Genomic DNA, 14508 nt, shown 5'->3' with positions numbered 1-14508 from the left:
GGATAGTGTATCTTCAGCCGCGGCCAGGTGGAACGGAGCGGGAGACACTGGGGACAAGCGGATCTCTGTTGGTCGACCCATCCGAGCCAGCACACGAGCATCCTCTTTCAGCCGGCGTGCTAACTGTCGGGCCTCGGCTGCAGCCGCACACTCCGCGGACATTGGCACAGGGGGTCGGCCCATCTGTGGCCCGGTGAGAGTCAGACCCCGCAGTGCTGGTATCTCTGGGGCTATCCCAGGCTGCGCAGCCTCAGGCCGGGTCAGGTCAGCTCCGTGTGGTGCTTCGGGTGTCGCCATCTTTTTCTCCTCTTCCGCGTCCTCTTCCCGCGGTCTCTTCCGTGGGCGGCCCCGTCCCCATGGTCTCCACCCTCCGACCAAGATCAGGAGGCGTACCTCAGCTGTTGACGGGCACGTCCTCAGGACACAGAAATACTTAGACTGGGCGGCCATTGTTGTTCGCGCTCTGCAGCCCGTCTACGCCCACTCCACGCCCCTCTTCTCTTCCTGCGCTCTTCTCAGCGCTGCAATGGCGGCGGATTTTGGCGCGAACTCTCAACGGCAAGCAGCAGCACACAGTTCTCTCAATAAAGTACAGTCCAAGCACAGTAAATCACAGTTCCAAGGCACACATGACCTGATTCTTCAGGCTTAAGTAGATCCTGTTCGTGACGCCAAGTTGGAGCGCCCCCACACCACCGCAGGGCCGAGGGGTACCCGGAGCCGGGCCTCTAGTTCTCAGTCTCGGGGTTGTCACGGTGGCTAGACCCGGTCCGTGGCCCTGTCCGTCAGTGGGGGACGTCCGGTGTAATAGGTGGTAGTAATGGTAGCGATGTAGCGGTGCAGTTGTGGGGTGTAAGTCGCGGTAAATAACGAGGACACCAGGTTGCAGTCTCTTTACCTCTTTACTGGAGATCTCTGAGTCCTCAGTCCAGAATACGGTTCACCAGGCTGCGCAAGTCCGGCCGGTCCAATGGCACCTCCAGAGTTCTCCTCTCAGGTGGAAATCTGTGCCTTCCTTCTAGCGCTATGTGTTGTAGTCCTTCCCTGCTGTGCTCACGGAAAGTAACCCCACAACGGTTGTGTCTGTTTCTTAAGTTCCCTCACAACTCGATTTGATGTTCCTCTGTAATCCACCCCTCCCTGTATTCAGGTTGGAATGGCACCCGTTTGTCAGGTAGGCCTGGAGTTCTTCCGGGACCCTAGAGTCGCCCCTCTCCCGCAATTGCCCCCCAAGACTTCATAGGTGATATGTGGTAGACAGCCCGCCTGAGACCGACTGTCCTGCCGCTGTTTGGAGTATGGCTTGAAGCTGTATTCTAATCCACTCCCTCGGCGTTCCGGCCACCGGTATTGCGCCTCAGCAAGGTGCTGCCTCTTTCAACAAAACCCCTGCTGGTATTCTCCTTCTGCTTGATCTCGTTTCTCACTCAGCACAATCTGTCTCGCTTCTAGTCCTTTCTTGGGCACCGCCGCTATGCTGAGCAGGCACGGTCCCGTTACGTTCTTTCAATGCCAAGCCTCTGCCAGGATCCCACCCCTGGCAGAGACCCTACAGTCTCTCCCTTCACAACACCCCCTGCCACAGGGTGTTGCTCCGTTCAATCCCGTCAGCGTTCTCCCTAACTTCCTGCCTGACCCCCAGTTTACCCACTATGGTGGGGAGTGGCCTAATGAATAGCACCCTTAGCTCCCCCCGGAGGCCCTGCTGTGAAACATATTGGTGTCTGTGATACCTGATTGGAGGAACTCCTTCGGTGCCATCGAACGTACCATGGCTCCCCTTAGTGGCGGAGCCACAGTACTGCAACGACCAGGACTCTGGGGCGCTGCAGAACCATCTCTTAATATATACACTGGTGTCAATAGAATATAACATGAAACAAAGAGGACTAATTAATTCCCCAAGATATGCCCTAGAAAGTCATATAATTGATAAATCAGTCAATAGATACTAATGCGGTTGATATATTCTTTCAAACTCAACAAGGGACTATTTATCAATATACACCAGTGTTAATGCAATGCAGCAGCAAGCAAGGAAAGATACTCATTTTCCTAATGATGTCATATTGCGCCTCTACGCGTTTCACCTTCACGGATCATCAGGAGACCATGATGTATAGATGTGTCATGGAGTCATTCACTCTCTCTCAGTTATATAGACCATTGTCAGGTGCACCAGGAGACTCTAATTAGCACCACCAGAGGAATAGCATTAAAGTCTTTAAAATTTGTCTCCAGCTAATGTCCATCTTTTAAAGCATAAACTCAATCTCCCTCCAAGGTAGCGCTTCAAATGCCCCATGTCTAGATACTATGCGCCATGTTTGTGTGGCCCACTAATGTTGATATAAATTGCATTCCTGGGGCATGGCTTTACCTCTGGTGTGCCGCTATCATTGGATTGTTTCCAGCGTGCGTTCCAGCTGGAGCGCACCTCACCCTGCTCTCCGAAGTGTGCATGGCCGGAAGCCAATATGCGATATACTGCCGGTCTACGCATGTCAGACCTTATGAAACTAGCCGAGCACTATTAGCACCTGTCGGCAATGCGCATGACCGGAAGCCGATACATGAAGCCCCGGTCACCAACCACTCACGTCACTTGATGTCGTTGCTAAGCAACCAGGCCAATAGTTACTACGCTAGCGAGCGGACAGATATCAATGCCTGTCTCAATAGAATTAGATAGTAGGTAAGCGTAATTGAACGCTGCTTCAACAATGCCTCTAGGGTAACCTTTTTCTCCAAAGCGCTTCTTCATATCCCCCGATTGACCAATATATGTACCAATGTCAGAGCAGCTCCTTCTTAGCCTCAGAAACTGACCCTTGGGGATCCCTCGTTTTAAAGCTTTCGGATGGTGGCTCTCCCATCTTAGCAGACTATTGCTACTAGTGGGTTTACGAAAGATCTGAGTTTTCAATGACCCATCACCATTTCTTTGGATGTTGACATCCAGAAATGACAACATTTCCTGATTAATTTCATATGTGAACTTCATCCTAATAGTATTATCATTCAGTTGTTTGATGAATTCATTAAAGGACTCCCGTGTATCTTGCTAGATCACAAAAATGTCGTCTATGAATCTGTACCAGACCCCCACATGTTGATGCCACCATCTCTCCTCATCAGAGAAAACAATGGTTTCCTCTGTCATGATCTCAATGGCAAGAGATCATAGCATCAGCATATATAGGAACTAGCTCTTGGAAGATGGAAACTGAGCTGACCATGAACTAAACCTAACGCACAACTAGCAGTGGCCGGGTAGCATGCCTACCGGTACGTTGATTCTAGATGCCCAGCACCAGCCGGAGGACTAAATAAAACTAGCAGAGGAAAATATTAGTCCTAGCTCACCTCTAGAGAAATACCCCGAAAGGAGACAGAGGCCCCCCACATGTATTGGCGGTGAATCAAGATGAAATAACAAACGTAGTATGAAAATAGGTTTAGCAAATTTGAGGTCCACTTACTACATAGCAGAAGACAGAAAGGACACTTTCATGGTCAGCTAAAAACCCTATCAAAAACACCATCCAGAAATTACTTTAAAACTCTGGCATTAACTCATAACACCAGAGTGGCAATTCCTGTTCACAAGAGCTTTCCAGACACAGTAACGAAACTACAGCTGTGAACTGGAACAAAAATGCAAAAACAAACATGGACAAGAGTCCAACTTATCTAGTAGTTGTCTAGGAGCAGGAACAAGCACAGAGAGGCTTCTGATAACATTGTTGACCGGCAAGCAACTAACAGAGCAGCAAGGTTATATAGCGACTCCCACATCTTGATGGGAACAGGTGAACAGAGAAGATGAAGACACCAGTTCAATTCCACCAGTAGCCACCGGGGGGGCCCAGAATCCAAATTCACAACAGTACCCCCCCCTCAAGGAGGGGGCACCGAACCCTCACCAGAACCACCAGGGCGATCAGGATGGGCTCTATGAAAGGCACGAACCAGATCAGAGGCATGAACATCAGATGCATTCACCCAAGAATTATCCTCCTGGCCGTATCCCTTCCACTTGACCAGATACTGGAGTCTCCGTCTGGAAACACGAGAGTCTAAGATTTTCTCCACAACGTACTCCAACTCACCCTCAACCAACACCGGAGCAGGAGGCTCAACGGAAGGCACAACCGGTACCTCATACCTGCGCAATAATGACCGATGAAAAACGTTATGAATAGAAAAGGATGCAGGAAGGTCCAAACGGAAGGAAACAGGGTTAAGAATCTCCAATATCTTATACGGGCCGATGAACCGAGGCTTAAACTTAGGAGAAGAGACCCTCATAGGGACAAAACGAGAAGACAACCACACCAAGTCCCCAACACGAAGACGAGGACCAACACGACGACGGCGGTTAGCAAAAAGCTGAGTCTTCTCCAGGGACAACCTCAAATTGTCCACCACCTGCCCCCAGATCTGATGCAATCTCTCCACCACAGCATCCACTCCAGGACAATCCGAAGATTCCACCTGACCAGAGGAAAATCGAGGATGAAACCCCGAATTACAGAAAAACGGGGACACCAAAGTGGCAGAGCTGGCCCGATTATTGAGAGCGAACTCCGCCAATGGCAAAAAAGCAACCCAATCATCCTGGTCAGCAGACACAAAACACCTCAGATATGTCTCCAGGGTCTGATTAATCCGCTCAGTCTGGCCATTCGTCTGAGGATGGAAAGCGGACGAAAAAGATAAATCTATGCCCATCCTAGCACAGAATGCCCGCCAAAATCTAGACACGAATTGGGTCCCTCTGTCAGAAATGATATTCTCAGGAATACCATGCAAACGAACAACATTTTGAAAAAACAGAGGAACCAACTCGGAAGAAGAAGGCAACTTGGGCAGAGGAACCAAATGGACCATCTTAGAGAAACGGTCACACACCACCCAGATGACAGACATCTTCTGAGAAACAGGCAGATCTGAAATAAAATCCATCGAGATGTGCGTCCAAGGCCTCTTAGGAATAGGCAAGGGCAACAACAATCCACTAGCCCGAGAACAACAAGGCTTGGCCCGAGCACAAACGTCACAAGACTGCACAAAGCCTCGCACATCTCGTGACAGGGAAGGCCACCAGAAGGACCTTGCCACCAAATCCCTGGTACCAAAAATGCCAGGATGACCTGCCAACGCAGAAGAATGAACCTCAGAGATGACTCTACTGGTCCAATCATCAGGAACAAACAGTCTACCAGGTGGGCAACGATCAGGTCTATCCGCCTGAAACTCCTGCAAGGCCCGCCGCAGGTCTGGAGAAACGGCTGACAATACCACTCCATCCTTAAGGATACCTGTGGGCTCAGAGTTACCAGGCGAGTCAGGCTCAAAACTCCTAGAAAGGGCATCCGCCTTAACATTCTTAGAACCCGGTAGGTATGACACCACAAAATTAAACCGAGAGAAAAATAATGACCAGCGCGCCTGTCTAGGATTCAGGCGCCTGGCGGTCTCAAGATAAACCAAATTTTTGTGGTCAGTCAATACCACCACCTGATGTCTGGCCCCCTCAAGCCAATGGCGCCACTCCTCAAAAGCCCACTTCATGGCCAAAAGCTCCCGATTCCCAACATCATAATTCCGCTCAGCGGGCGAAAATTTACGGGAAAAGAAGGCACAAGGCCTCATCACGGAGCAGTCAGAACTTTTCTGCGACAACACTGCCCCAGCTCCGATCTCAGAAGCGTCGACCTCAACCTGAAAAGGTAGAGCAACATCAGGCTGACGCAACACAGGGGCAGAGGAAAAACGGCGCTTAAGCTCCCGAAAGGCCTCCACAGCATCAGGGGACCAATCAGCAACATCACCACCCTTCTTAGTCAAATCGGTCAATGGCTTAGCAATATCCGAAAAACCAGCAATAAATCGACGATAAAAGTTAGCAAAGCCCAAAAATTTCTGAAGACTCTTAAGAGAAGAGGGCTGCGTCCAATCACAAATAGCTTGAACCTTGACAGGATCCATTTCAATGGAAGAGGGGGAAAAAATATATCCCAAAAAGGAAATCCTCTGTACCCCAAAAACACACTTAGAACCCTTCACACACAAAGAATTAGACCGCAAAACCTGAAAAACCCTCCTGACTTGCTGGACATGAGAGTCCCAGTCATCCGAAAAAATCAGAATATCATCAAGATACACAATCATAAATTTATCCAAATAATCGCGAAAAATATCATGCATAAAGGACTGGAAAACTGACGGAGCATTTGAAAGACCAAAAGGCATCACTAAATACTCAAAGTGGCCCTCGGGCGTATTAAATGCGGTTTTCCACTCATCCCCCTGCCTGATTCGCACCAAATTATACGCCCCACGAAGGTCAATCTTAGAGAACCACTTGGCCCCCTTTATGCGAGCAAACAAATCAGTCAGCAACGGCAATGGGTATTGATATTTAACAGTGATTTTATTCAAAAGCCGATAATCAATACATGGTCTCAAAGAGCCGTCTTTTTTTGACACAAAGAAAAAACCGGCTCCTAAGGGAGATGACGATGGACGAATATGTCCCTTTTCCAAGGACTCCTTTATATATTCACGCATAGCAGCATGTTCAGGCACAGACAGATTAAATAAACGACCCTTTGGGTATTTACTACCCGGGATTAAATCTATGGCACAATCGCACTCTCGGTGCGGAGGTAACGAACCAAGCTTGGATTCTTCAAAGACGTCACGATAGTCAGACAGGAACTCAGGAATTTCAGAGGGAATAGATGATGAAATGGAAACCACAGGTACATCCCCATGAGCCCCCTTACATCCCCAGCTCAACACAGACATAGCTTTCCAGTCGAGGACTGGGTTGTGAGATTGCAGCCAAGGCAATCCTAGCACCAAATCATCATGTAGATTATACAGCACCAGAAAGCGAACAATCTCCTGGTGATCCGGATTAATACGCATAGTTACTTGTGTCCAGTATTGTGGTTTATTATTAGCCAATGGGGTGGAGTCAATCCCCTTCAGAGGAATAGGAGTCTCCAAAGGCTCTAAATCATACCCACAGCGTTTGGCAAAGGACCAATCCATAAGACTCAAAGCGGCGCCAGAGTCGACATAGGCGTCCGTGGTAATAGATGACAAAGAGCAAATCAGGGTCACAGATAGAATAAACTTAGACGGTAAGGTGCAAATGGAAACAGATTTACCAAGCTTTTTAGTGCGCTTAGAGCATGCTGATATAACATGAGTAGAATCACCACAATAGAAACACAACCCATTTTTCCGTCTAAAATTCTGCCGCTCGCTTCGGGACAGAATTCTATCACACTGCATACTCTCTGGCGATTTCTCAGTGGACACCGCCAGATGGTGCACTGGTTTGCGCTCCCGCAAACGCCTATCGATCTGAATAGCCATTGTCATGGACTCATTCAGACCCGCAGGCACAGGGAACCCCACCATAACATCCTTAATGGCATCAGAGAGACCCTCTCTGAAAGTCGCCGCCAGGGCGCACTCATTCCACTGAGTAAGCACAGACCATTTACGGAATCTTTGGCAGTAAATTTCCGCTTCATCTTGCCCCTGAGATAGGGACATCAAAGTTTTTTCTGCCTGAAGCTCCAAATGAGGTTCGTCATAAAGCAACCCCAAGGCCAGAAAAAACGCATCCACATTGAGCAACGCAGGATCCCCTGGTGTCAATGAAAAAGCCCAGTCTTGAGGGTCGCCCCGGAGCAAGGAAATCACAATCCTGACCTGCTGTGCAGGATCTCCGGCAGAGCGAGATTTCAGGGACAAAAATAATTTGCAATTATTTCGAAAATTCTGAAACCCAGATCTATTCCCCGAGAAAAATTCCGGCAAAGGAATTCTCGGCTCAGATACAGGTGCATGACAAACAAAATCTTGCAAATTTTGTACCTTCGTGGCGAGATTATTCAAACCTGCAGTTACACTCTGAAGATCCATTGCAAACAGGTGAACACAGAGCCATTCAAAGGAGAGAAAAAAAAAAAAAATTTCAGCAGACTACTTATTTCTCTCCTTTCTCAGCCAAGGATTTTAACCCTTTAGTGGGCCGGTCAAACTGTCATGATCTCAATGGCAAGAGATCATAGCATCAGCATATATAGGAACTAGCTCTTGGAAGATGGAAACTGAGCTGACCATGAACTAAACCTAACGCACAACTAGCAGTGGCCGGGTAGCATGCCTACCGGTACGTTGATTCTAGATGCCCAGCACCAGCCGGAGGACTAAATAAAACTAGCAGAGGAAAATATTAGTCCTAGCTCACCTCTAGAGAAATACCCCGAAAGGAGACAGAGGCCCCCCACATGTATTGGCGGTGAATCAAGATGAAATAACAAACGTAGTATGAAAATAGGTTTAGCAAATTTGAGGTCCACTTACTACATAGCAGAAGACAGAAAGGACACTTTCATGGTCAGCTAAAAACCCTATCAAAAACACCATCCAGAAATTACTTTAAAACTCTGGCATTAACTCATAACACCAGAGTGGCAATTCCTGTTCACAAGAGCTTTCCAGACACAGTAACGAAACTACAGCTGTGAACTGGAACAAAAATGCAAAAACAAACATGGACAAGAGTCCAACTTATCTAGTAGTTGTCTAGGAGCAGGAACAAGCACAGAGAGGCTTCTGATAACATTGTTGACCGGCAAGCAACTAACAGAGCAGCAAGGTTATATAGCGACTCCCACATCTTGATGGGAACAGGTGAACAGAGAAGATGAAGACACCAGTTCAATTCCACCAGTAGCCACCGGGGGGGCCCAGAATCCAAATTCACAACATTCCTCCCACCAGCCCAGGAACAGATTAGCATATTAGCCGTGCCCCTGAGCTGGTGGAAGTACTTCAGAATTATAGGAACCTATGACTGCCAGAATGAAAGAGTGGCTAGGATCCTGGAAAAACATTGGGACATCTTATCTTCTGACCCTGATCTGACTAAAGGTACCTTCACACGAAGCGACGCTGCAGCGATAGCGACAACGATGCCGATCGCTGCAGCGTCGCTGTTTGATCGCTGGGGAGCTGTCACACAGACCGCTCTCCAGCGACCAACGATGCCGAGGTCCCCGGGTAACCAGGGTAAACATCGGGTTGCTAAGCGCAGGGCCGCGCTTAGTAACCCGATGTTTACCCTGGTTACCAGCGTAAAAGTAAAAAAAACAAACAGTACATGCTCACCTGCGCGTCCCCCAGCGTCTGCTTCCTGACACTGACTGAGCTCCGGCCCTAACAGCACAGCGGTGACGTCACCGCTGTGCTTTCACTTTCACTTTCGGGCCGGCGCTCAGTAAGTGTCAGGAAGCAGACGCTGGGGGACGCGCAGGTGAGTATGTGCTGTTTGTTTTTTTTACTTTTACGCTGGTAACCAGGGTAAACATCGGGTTACTAAGCGCGGCCCTGCGCTTGGTAACCCGATGTTTACCCTGGTTACCAGTGTAAAACATCGCTGGTATCGTTGCTTTTGCTTTCAAATACAACGATACACGGCGATCGGACGACCAAATAAAGTTCTGGACTTTATTCAGCGACCAGCGACATCACAGCAGGATCCTGATCGCTGCTGCGTGTCAAACTAAACGATATCGCTAGCGAGGACGCTGCAACGTCACGGATCGCTAGCGATATCGTTACAAAGTCGTTTCGTGTGAAGGTACCTTAAGATGATTGGACCTAGACCCCAGATAACATACAGGAAAGGTCGGTCCATAAAAGATAATTTGGTGCATAGCTATTTCAAAAGGCCAACTCCTGTGGGCACATGGCTTGATAGAAGAACCTGTGGTTTCTTTAAATGTGTGTGGGGGGGGGGTGTCAATTGTAGATTTATGAAACCCTGCAAGTTTGTTACCAGTTCATCTACCGGAAAAAAATATTATCTCCGTGATTTTTCCAACTGTAAAACCATGGGTGTGATCTACGTAGCCAATTGTAATTGTCCTAAGGATTACGTTGGAAAGACAAAGAGAGAGTTTAGGAGGAGAGTAGGCGAGCACATAGGGGACATTAGGCATAGATGAGACACGCCGATAGTGAGACATATAAATGAGATGCATGAGGGAAATATTGATGAGATCTCATTCAGTATTATTGAGGTCTACACACCGAATCCGAGGGGTGGTGACTTCGATAGACTACTGCTACAAAAAGAATGTGCATGGATCCATCGGATGAACTATATTGCACCGCTTGAACTTAATGAGAACTTGTCTTATGCATGTTTCCTATAGTGACTAGTTCATTTATCGCGGCCTCCTCCTATTCTCTTTCTCCTGAATGACATAAGTTACTGGGGCCTGTTTTTCTGTTTCATATAATCATAATCATACCCAGCTATCCTTTGCCAGTATGGGGTGTACCTGAATATGTATCCAATACTCTCTGTGCCACTATTTTGGACCCTGTGATATCAGGGTGCACAGTATTTACTGTGAACATTATAAATAATCCATCCAAAAAATGTTTTACTTTGTATTTATAATTCTATGGTATTCTAATATTCACTTTCTCTTAGGTGTATGGATATATTTATAGATATGACTTTGGATTACCAACTATGTCTGTATATGTTATTATGTAATCACGCCAATGACTATGTCATTCTTAATATACATGTCACTATGTGACATATTGCAGTGACATCACACAATCCAGGTGACTGTTCTGTCTGTATAACAGTTACTGTAGTCACAAATGTGTGGCTGTATATAGGAGGAGCGTATATCTGCCCTACGGTACCTATTAAGTTATGCACTATTAGGTCCTATACACATAAACACAGAATATATCTATGGGGCCCGGTATATGAGAAAGTGCTGGTTTATACAGTGGGGCAAAAAAGTATTTAGTCAGTCAGCAATAGTGCAAGTTCCACCACTTAAAAAGATGAGAGGCGTCTGTAATTTACATCATAGGTAGACCTCAACTATGGGAGACAAACTGAGAAAAAAAAATCCAGAAAATTACATTGTCTGTTTTTTTATCATTTTATTTGCATATTATGGTGGAAAATAAGTATTTGGTCAGAAACAAAATTTCATCTCAATACTTTGTAATATATCCTTTGTTGGCAATGACAGAGGTCAAACGTTTTCTGTAAGTCTTCACAAGGTTGCCACACACTGTTGTTGGTATGTTGGCCCATTCCTCCATGCAGATCACCTCTAGAGCAGTGATGTTTTTGGCTTTTCGCTTGGCAACACGGACTTTCAACTCCCGCCAAAGGTTTTCTATAGAGTGGAGATCTGGAGACTGGCTAGGCCACTCCAGGACCTTGAAATGCTTCTTACGAAGCCACTCCTTCGTTGCCCTGGCAGTGTGCTTTGGATCCTTGTCATGTTGAAAGACCCAGCCACGTTTCATCTTCAATGCCCTTGCTGATGGAAGGAGGTTTGCACTCAAAATCTCACGATACATGGCCCCATTCATTCTTTCATGTACCCGGATCAGTTGTCCTGGCCCCTTTGCAGAGAAACAGCCCCAAAGCATGATGTTTCCACCACCATGCTTTGCAGTAGGTATGGTGTTTGATGGATGCAACTCAGTATTCTTTTTCCTCCAAACACGACAAGTTGTGTTTCTACCAAACAGTTCCAGTTTGGTTTCATCAGACCATAGGACATTCTCCCAAAACTCCTCTGGATCATCCAAATGCTCTCTAGCAAACTTCAGATGGGCCCGGACATGTACTGGCTTAAGCAGTGGGACACGTCTGGCACTGCAGGATCTGAGTCCATGGTGGCGTAGTGTGTTACTTATGGTAGGCCTTGTTACATTGGTCCCAGCTCTCTGCAGTTCATTCACTAGGTCCCCCCGCGTGGTTCTGGGATTTTTGCTCACCGTTCTTGTGATCATTCTGACCCCACGGGGTGGGATTTTGCGTGGAGCCCCAGATCGAGGGAGATTATCAGTGGTCTTGAATGTCTTCCATTTTCTAATTATTGCTCCCACTGTTGATTTCTTCACTCCAAGCTGGTTGGCTATTGCAGATTCAGTCTTCCCAGCCTGGTGCAGGGCTACAATTTTGTTTCTGGTGTCCTTTGACAGCTCTTTGGTCTTCACCATAGTGGAGTTTGGAGTCAGACTGTTCGAGGGTGTGCACAGGTGTCTTTTTATACTGATAACAAGTTTAAACAGGTGCCATTACTACAGGTAATGAGTGGAGGAAAGAGGAGACTCTTAAAGAAGAAGTTACAGGTCTGTGAGAGCCAGAAATCTTGATTGTTTGTTTCTGACCAAATACTTATTTTCCACCATAATATGCAAATAAAATGATAAAAAAACAGACAATGTGATTTTCTGGATTTTTTTGTCTCAGTTTGTCTCCCATAGTTGAGGTCTACCTATGATGTAAATTACAGACGCCTCTCATCTTTTTAAGTGGTGGAACTTGCACTATTGCTGACTGACTAAATACTTTTTTGCCCCACTGTATGTACGCTTACCTACTATCTAATTCTATTGAGACAGGCGTTGATATCTGTCCGCTCGCTAGCGTAGTAACTATTGGCCTGGTTGCTTAGCAATGACAACAAGTGACGTGAGTGGTTGGTGACCGGGGCTTCGTTTATCGGCTTCCAGTCATGCGCATTGCCGACAGACGCTAATAAAGCGCGGCTAGTTTCATAAGGTCTGCCATGCGTAGACCGGCAGTATATCGCATATTAGCTTCTGGCCATGCGCACTTCGGATAGCAGGGTGAAGTGCGCTCCAGCTGGAACGCACGCTGGGAACAATCCAATGATAGCGGCACACCAGAGGTAAAGCCATGCCCCAGGAATGCACTTTATATCAATATTAGTGGGCCGCACAAACATGGTGCATAGTATCTAGACATGGGGCATTTGAAGCGCTACTTTGGAGGGAGATTGCGTTTATGCTTTAAAAGATGGACATTAGCTGGAGACAAATTTTAAGGACTTTAATGCTATTCCTCTGGTGGTGCTAATTAGAGTCTCCTGGTGCACCTGACAATGGTCTATATAACTGAGAGAGAGTGAATGACTCCATGACACATCTATACATCATGGCCTCCTGATGATCTGTGAAGGTGAAACGCGTAGAGGCGCAATATGACATCATTAGGAAGATGAGTATCTTTCCTTGCTTGCTGCTGCATTGCATTAACACTGGTGTATATTGATAAATAGTCCCTTGTTGAGTTTGAAAGAATATATCAACCGCATTAGTATCTATTGACTGATTTATCAATTATATGACTTTCTAGGGCATATCTTGGGGAATTAATTAGTCCTCTTTGTTTCATGTTATATTCTATTGACACCAGTGTATATATTAAGAGATGATTCCTCAATATTCTGCATGGTATGTGGCTTTTAATATTAGGCCATATTAAGATAACATAGAGATATATCTATTCCTTATGTATATATTCTAGTTATCTATAGGGAATCCAAGGGATAGCCGACGTGGAGTGGGGGCACCATATCCGCTGTACAGTAGGGTGCCAACCCCCACAGTCAGGCAGGATTCTAAGTAATAGGCAGCAGTATAGCAAGGGATTTTTTCTGTTCACTAGAGCACTAATTTTTGCACTATTTTGCACTTTGTGTGTCCGTGTCTCTCACACTATTATCAATTTTCTGGCCCTATTATTGGCAAATCAATAGCAATAACGGCTTTAGTCTACCTCTATCTAAATATTTCCTGTTGTATACTAGAGAGCCCAATTGTGACACATATTTAGGGCAATAACAGGAGCTTTGGGGCCAGTCGACGCCGAGCGGGGGCGCCAATCTCGATTGTGTATAGGGTGCCAACCTCCGCAGCTAGGTAGTGAGTATTTAGGATTTTTCATATAGGGATATATTTAGAGAGCACGGTTGTTTGCTGTGGTGTGTTTGTGGTTGTGTTTCATGGTTTTAAGTATATTAATTGAAGATTTAATATTTTTATCTAGTAAAATAATAAAAAGGAATATTGGCTGGTTGTATACATACTTGATTTCCCTTGGCCTTTAGACAGTATAAGGTGTTGGTTTTTACTTACTTATTTGGGCCTACTCACTGTGTCAGCCTCTCATTACAGTTGTCATCCACTGAACAAAGCAATGCCGCCTGTTTAGTCCTGTTACCAATTTTGAACTGCATTTAGCCTACTTACTTATTTGGGCCTACTCACTGTGTCAGCCTCTCATTATAGTTGTCCTCCACTGAACAAAGCAATGCCGCCTGTTTAGTTCTGTTTCCAATTTTGAACTGCATTTAGCCTACTTACTTATTTGGGCCTGCTCATTGTGTCAGCCTCTCATTACAGTTGTCCTCCACTGAACAAAGCAATGCCTCCTGGTTAGTCCTGTTATCAATGACTGAGGAGGTGAACTCTGGTGAATCGAGACGTCCTCACTGTAGGTTGTTTACTGGTGAGGTCCATTGTTGAGGGTCCAGAGGGCCCTCATTGAAAGGGGGGTACTGTCACGATCCAATTTTGGATTTGTGGCAGATCTGGTTTGCCTCAGTTTAAGACCTT

The 14508-nt window shown here is 46.4% G+C and overlaps 1 protein-coding gene across 1 annotated transcript in view; it reads left to right on the top strand.

The window, feature by feature from the left end:
- LOC143766682 (excitatory amino acid transporter 5-like) overlaps positions 1–14508 on the top strand; it is a 2075093-nt gene that overhangs the window by 2045530 nt on the left and 15055 nt on the right. The window lies entirely within an intron of this gene.

This window comes from Ranitomeya variabilis, chromosome 1 (assembly GCF_051348905.1).
Source record: "Ranitomeya variabilis isolate aRanVar5 chromosome 1, aRanVar5.hap1, whole genome shotgun sequence".
NCBI classification, from domain to species: domain Eukaryota; kingdom Metazoa; phylum Chordata; class Amphibia; order Anura; family Dendrobatidae; genus Ranitomeya; species Ranitomeya variabilis.
The sequence above is the reverse complement of the archived record's forward strand: the minus strand, read 5'-3'. Positions and strand labels throughout refer to the sequence as shown.